A 7,348-nucleotide genomic window follows, 5' to 3' on the forward strand; every position below is an offset into this window, starting at 1 on the left:
TCATTATCTCAATTTTGGTAGCTTAAAAGACAAGATGATGAGAATTGCAGAGCTTTGGCCCTAGCTCATGAAAAGGCAGTAAATTGGGGGGATCACCATGGAGCATCATGGCAGACAGGAGACAAGACTAGATTGCAGCTCCCACTTGGACAGCAGTGTGTGGAGTCTTGCTTCGTGAACTTTTGCTCCAGAACTACTCAGGAATAAATCAGAAAGCTGAGAGAACCCATGAACCCTCTGGAGAAAGTGGCTTGCTCCTGTAGGACCCGGGAGACACCTCAAATAGTGTGCTGGTATCCACAGCTGAGAGACCCACAGACGGCTCATATCGCAGGACTCTGTACAGACAACCACAGTACCAGCCTGGAGCCTGGTAGACTTGCTGGGTGGCTAGATCCAGAAGAGAGATAACAGTCACTACAGCTTGGCTCTCAGGAAACCACATCCCTAGGAAAAGGGGTGAGTACTACATCAAGGGAACACCCTGTGGGACAAAATAATCTGAACAACAGCCTTCATCCCTAGACTTTCCCTCTGACAGAGTCTACCCAAATGAGAAGGAACCAGAAAGCCAACTCTGGTAATACGACAAAACAAAGTTCTTTAACACCTCTAAAAAAACCACACTAGCTCAGCAGCAATGGCTCCAAACCAAGAAGAAATCCCTGATTTACCTGAAAAAGAATTCAGAAGGTCAGTTATTAAGCTAACCAAGGAGGCACCAGAAAAAGGTGAAACCCAATTTTAAGGAAATAAAAAAAAAAAAAATACAAGAAATGAGGGGAGAAATCGTCAATGAAATAGATATCATAAATAAAAAGCAATCAAAACTTCAGGAAACAATGGGCGCACTTAGAGAAATGCAAAATGCTCTGGAAAGTCTCAGCAATGGAGTTGAACAAGCAGAAGACAGAACTTCAGAGCTCAAAGACAAGGTTTTCCAATTAACTCAATCCAACCAAAACAAAGAAAAAAGAATAAGAAAATATGAACAAAGCCTCTAAGAAATCTGGGCTTATATTAAATGACCAAACTTAAGAATAATTGGTGTTCCTGAGGAAGGAGAGAAATCTAAAAGTTTGGGAAACATATTTGGGGGAATAATCAAGGAAAACTTCCCTGGCCTTATTAGAGACCTGGACATCCAAATACAAGAAGCACAAAGAACACCTGGGAAATTCATCGCAAAAAGATCGTTGCCTAGGCACATTGTCATCAGGTTACCTAAAGTTAAGAAGGAGGAAAGAATCTTAAGAACTGTGAGGCAAAAAACACCAGGTAACCTATAAAGGAAAACCTGTCAGATTAACAGCAGACTTCTGTTGCTGGGAAGCCAAATGTAGGAGAATGAAACTGGATCCTCATCTCCCACCGTATTCAAAAATCAACTCAAGATGGATTAAGGACTTAAATCTAAGACCTGACACTCTAAAAATTCTGGAAGATAATATTGGAAAAACCCTTCTAGGCATTGGCTTAGGCAAGGATTTCATGACCAAGAACCCAAAAGCAAATGCAATAAGAACAAAGACAAATAGCTGAGACTTAATTAAACTAAAGAGCTTTTGCACAGCAAAAGGAACAGCCAGCAGGGTAAACAGACAACCCACAGAGTGGGAGAAAACCTTCACAATCTATACGTCTGACAAAGGACTAACACCCAGAATCTACAATGAACTCAAACGAATTAAAAAGAAAAAAAAAAAAAATCCCATCAAAAAGTGGACTAGGGGCCGGGCGCGGTGGCTCAAGCCTGTAATCCCAGCACTTTGGGAGGCCGAGATGGGCGGATCACGAGGTCAGGAGATCGAGACCATCCTGGCTAACACTGTGAAACCCCGTCTCTACTAAAAAATACAAAAAACTAGCCGGGCGAGGTGGCGGGCGCCTGTAGTCCCAGCTACTCGGGAGGCTGAGGCAGGAGAATGGCGTAAACCCGGGAGGCGGAGCTTGCAGTGAGCTGAGATCCGGCCACTGCACTCCAGCCCGAGCGACAGAGCGAGACTCCGTCTCAAAAAAAAAAAAAAAAAAAAAAAAAAAAGTGGACTAAGAATATGAATAGACCATTCTCAACAGAAAAAATACAAATGGCTAAAAGACATATGAAAAAATCCTCAACATCACTAATGGTCAGGGAAATGCAAATCAAAAACACAATACCACCTTACTCCTGCAAAAATGGCCATAATCAAAAAATAAAAAATAGTAGATAATTGGCAACGATGTGGTGAACAGAGAACACTTCTACACTGCTGGTGGGAATGCAAACTAGTACAACCACTATGGAAAACAGTGTGAAGATTCCTTAAAGAACTAAAGTAGAACCATCATTTGATCCAGCAGTCCCACTACTGGGTATCTATCCAGAGGAGAAGTCATTGTACGAAAAAGATACTTGCACACGCATGTTTATAGCAGCACAATTCACAATTATAAAAATGTGGAACCAACCCAAATGCCCATCAGTCAGTGAATTAATAAAGAAACTGGTATTTATATACAATGGAATACTACTCAGCCATAAGAAGGAATGAATTAATAGGATTTGCAGCTCCCTGGATAAGATTGGAGACTTATTCTAAGTGAAGGGACTCAGGAATGTAAAACCAAACATTGAATGTTCTCATTCATAAGTGGGAGCTAAGCTATGAGGATGCAAAGGCACAATAATGACACAAGAGGCTTTAGGGACTCGGGGGAAAGAGTGGGAAGCGGGTGAGGGATGAAAGACTACCAATTGGGTGCAGTGTACACTGCTTGGGTGATGGGTGCACCAAAATTTCACAAATCACCATTAAAGAACTTACTAATGTAACCAAACACCACCTGTTCCCCAATAACCTTTGGAAATAAAACATTAAAAAAAAAAAAGAAAAAAAAATACTTGATCACCTCCCAGCTGTTTCTGCCAACCCAGCTGAAGTGTCAGACATGTGAGTAAAGAAGCCACCTTGGAATGTTCAGCCCAGTGAAATCTGTAGATGACTTTGGCCTCAGACGTCATCTGACTGCAAACACACAAGAGACATCAAGCAAGAACTGCCCAGTGGAGCCCAGCCACCCTACAAAACTCTGAGAGATATTGCATTGTTGTTGAAGTAACTGAGGTTTGGCTGAGTTCTTAGGCATCAATAGTTAACCAAAACGATGGCCAACTATCTTGGGTGAGATACTGGCAAGACAGGTTCAAGTTCAGGCACCTTCCTTGGTGTTAGTAGACAAAGGACCAAGTGGGGCTGGGTACAGTGGCTTGTGCCTGTAATCCCAATGCGTGGGGAGGGTTATGTGGTGAGGCCAAGAGTTCAAGACCAGTCTAGGCAACATAGTGAGACCCTCGTCTCTACAAAAACAATTTTAAAAAATTAGCCAGGCATGGCTGGCCATGGCAGCTCACGCCTGTAATCCCAGCACGTTAGGAGGCCGAGGCAGGCGGATCACCCTAGGTTGGGAATTTGAGACCAGCCTGACCAGCATGGAGGAAACCTGTCTCTATGAAAAATACAAAATTAGCCAGGAGTGGTGGCGCATGCCTGTAATCCCAGCTACTCGGGAGGCCGAGGCAGGAGAATCGCTTGAACCCAGGAGGCAGAGGTTGCAGTGAGCCAAGATCATGCCATTGCACTCCAACCTGGGCAACAAGGGCAAAACTCTGTCTCAAAAACAAACAAACAAAAAATAGCCAGGCATGGTAGCTACTTGGGAGGCTGAGGTGGGAGGACTGCTTGAGCCCAGGAGGTTGAGGCTGCAGTGAGGTATGATTATATCACTGCATTCCAGCCTGAGTGATAGAGTGAGACCTTGTCTGTAAAGAAAAAAAGGACCATATGAAATCATATAAGTCAGTAATTAATTTTTATTGTATTTTAAATACTAGCCTCAATAGATTGGAAGTACTAAAAGTCTCTGAAACGGACTTTAAAAACAATATTTTTTCTGAGATGGAGTCTCGCTCTGTCACCCAGGCTGGAGTGCAGCTGTGTCGTCTCTGCACACTGCAACCTCTGCCTCCTGGGTTCAAGCGATTCTCCTGTCTCCGCCTCTGGAGCACCTGGGGCTATGGGCATGTGCCACCATGCCCGGCTATTTTTATTTTTTAATTTTTTGTAGAGACGGGGTTTCACCCCATTGGCCAGGCTGGTTTGGAACTCCTGACCTCATGATCTGCCCTCCTCGGCCTCCCAAAGTGCTGGGATTACAGGCATGAGTCACTGCGCCCGGCCCAGTCTTTCCTTGTTTTTACTTTTATTTTTTATTTTGAGATGGAGTCTTGCTCTGTTGCCCAGCCTGGAGTGCAGTGGCAGGATCTCGGCTCACTGCAACCTCCACCTCCTGAGTTCAAGCAATTCTCCTGCCTCAGCCTCCCAAGTAGCTGAGATTACAGGCTCCTGCCACCATGCCCTGCTAATTTTTGTGTTTTTAGTAGAGACAGGGTTTCACCATGTTGGCCAGACTAGTCCTGAACTCCTGAACTCGTGATCTGCCCGCCTCAGCCTTTCAAAGTGCTGGAATTACAGGCGTGAGCCACCATGCTCACTGCTTTCCTTGTTTTTATGACCTTGACATGCTTGAAGAAAACTGGTCAGGTATCCTGTAGAATGCCTCTCAATCTGGGTTTGTCTGATATTTTTTCTCATGATTGGAGTGGTTATGGGTTTTTTTTTTTTTTTTTTTTTTTTTGAGACGGAGTTTCGCTCTGTCGCCCAGGCTGGAGTGCAGTGGCCGGATCTCAGCTCACTGCAAGCTCCGCCTCCCGGGTCTACGCCATTCTCCTGCCTCAGCCTCCCGAGTAGCTGGGACTACAGGCGCCCGCCACCTCGCCCGGCTAGTTTTTTGTATTTTTTAGTAGAGACGGGGTTTCACCGTGTAGGCCAGGATGGTCTCGATCTCCAGACCTCGTGATCCACCCGTCTCGGCCTCCCAAAGTGCTGGGATTACAGGCTTGAGCCACCGCGCCCGGCTGGTTATGCGTTTTTGGAAAGAATACCTCAAAGGTAAAATGCCTTTCTTATCACACTGTATGAAGGTGTACCTAAGAGCCACATGACATCACCAGGAATGTTCACCTTCCTCACTTGGCTAAAGCAGTTGTTGACCAGGTTTCTCCACTGTAAAGTTACTATTTGGAAGAGAGTCACAAGTCTAGCATACTCTTAAGAGGGAGGTAGCAGAAATTAAGCTCTACCTCCTGGAGGAGGGAGTATCTATATATATATTATCTGGAATTCTTTTATGAGGAATATTTGTGTCTTCTCCCCATTTATTTATTTATCCAATCTTTTACTTGTATCAGTGTAGACTCAATGTATATTTACTTTATAGTTGGATCATAATCCAAAACTATATTATTTATTTTGCTTTTCGAATTCTTCCAGCTTTTGCCTTTGGAATTTCTTTTAGGTTGGCTTCTATGTCCCTTTGACATGCCCCATAATTTTGTTTTCTTTTTTTTTTTTTTTTTTTTTTTTTTTTTTTTTTTGAGACAGACTCTCGCTCTGTCGCTGGGGCTGGAGTGCAGTGGCCGGATCTCAGCTCACTGCAAGCTCCGCCTTTCCGGTTTACGCCATTCTCCCGCCTTAGCCTCCGGAGTAGCTGGGACTACAGGCGCCCGCCACCTCGCCCGGCTAGATTTTTGTATTTTTTAGTAGAGACGGGGTTTCACCGTGTTAGCCAGGATGGTCTGGATCTCCTGACCTCGTGATCCGCCCGTCTCGGCCTCCCAAAGTGCTGGGATTACAGGCTTGAGCCACCGCGCCCGGCCAACATATACATTTAACGAAAAAAAATTTAGGTTACATTCAATTAAAAAATACATTAGAGTCAGCTGGATGTGGTGGCTCGTGCCTGTAATCCCACCACTTTGGGAAGCTGAGGCGAGTGGATCACTCGAGGTCAAAAGTTCGAGACCAGGCTGGCCAATACGGTGAAACCCCATCTCTACTAAAAATACAAAAATTAGCCAGGCTTGGTGGCACGTGCCTGTAGTCCCAGTTACTCAGAAGGCTGAGGCACAATAATTTCTTGAACTGTTGGGGCAGTGGTTGCAGTGAGCTGAGATTATGCCACTGCACTCCTGCCTGGGTGACACAGCAAAACTCTGTCTCCCTAATCCCCCCAAATATATATATATATAAGTCTATTGGATTGTTACAAGAAATGACAAATGTTGACCAGGCGCAGTGGCTCACGCCTGTAATCCCAGCACCTTGGGAGGCCGAGGCGGGCGGATTACGAGGTCAGGAGATTGAGACCATCCTGACTAACACGGCGAAACCCCGTCTCTACTAAAAAATATACAAAAAAATTAACCGGGCATGGTGGCGGGCGCCTGTAGTCCCAGCTACTCTGGAGTCTGAGACAGGAGAATGGCGTGAACCCAGGGGGCGGAGCTTGCAGTGAGCCAAGATTGTGCCACTGCACTCCAGCCTGGGCGACAGAGCAAGACTTCTCCAAAAAAAAAAAAAAAAAAAAAAAAAAAAAAAAAAAAAAAAAAAGGCCGGGCGTGGTGGCTCAAGCCTGTAATCCCAGCACTTTGGGAGGCCGAGACAGGCGGATCACGAGGTCAGGAAATCGAGACCATCTTGGCTAACACGGTGAAACCCCGTCTCTACTAAAAAAAAAAAAAAAAAAAAAAAAAAAAAAAAAAAAAAAACTAGCCGGGCGAGGTGGCGGGCGCCTGTAGTCCCAGCTACTCGGGAGGCTGAGGCGGGAGAATGGCATAAACCTGGGAGGCAGAGCTTGCAGTGAGCTGAGATCCGGCCACTGCACTCTAGCCTGGGCAATAGAGCGAGACTCCGTCTCAAAAAAAAAAAAAAAAAAGACGAATGTCATAATTTATTAATAAACCACTGTGACCCCAACCTCAGTTCTAATAGTTATTGCACTATTTGTGGCCCTAATTTTAACACTAACAATTTGATTTTCAATTGATTCATTTCTTTTGGAGCACAATTCTGTGTTAGGAACTGAGGCTGGAGAGTTCAAGATGAAAACATTTAAAATGTGGAAGGGAAAAAGGTCATGTTGGAAAGGAGGAATGTGTATGTGGGGCCCCCTGTGGAGTCCTAGTGAAGAAGCAAGTTGAATTATTTGAAGGATTAAGAAGTGGTTAAGGCCGGGCGCGGTGGCTCAAGCCTGTAATCCCAGCACTTTGGGAGGCCGAGGCGGGCGGATCACGAGGTCAGGAGATCGAAACCATCCTGGCTAACACGGTGAAACCTCGTCTGTACTAAAAATACAAAAAATTAGCCGGGCGTGGTGGCGGGCGCCTGTAGTCCCAGCTACTGGGAGGCTGAGGCGAGAGAATGGCATGAACCCGGGAGGCGGAGCTTATAGTGAGCCGAGATCGCGC

This window comes from Rhinopithecus roxellana, chromosome 21 (assembly GCF_007565055.1).
Source record: "Rhinopithecus roxellana isolate Shanxi Qingling chromosome 21, ASM756505v1, whole genome shotgun sequence".
NCBI classification, from domain to species: Eukaryota; Metazoa; Chordata; class Mammalia; order Primates; family Cercopithecidae; genus Rhinopithecus; species Rhinopithecus roxellana.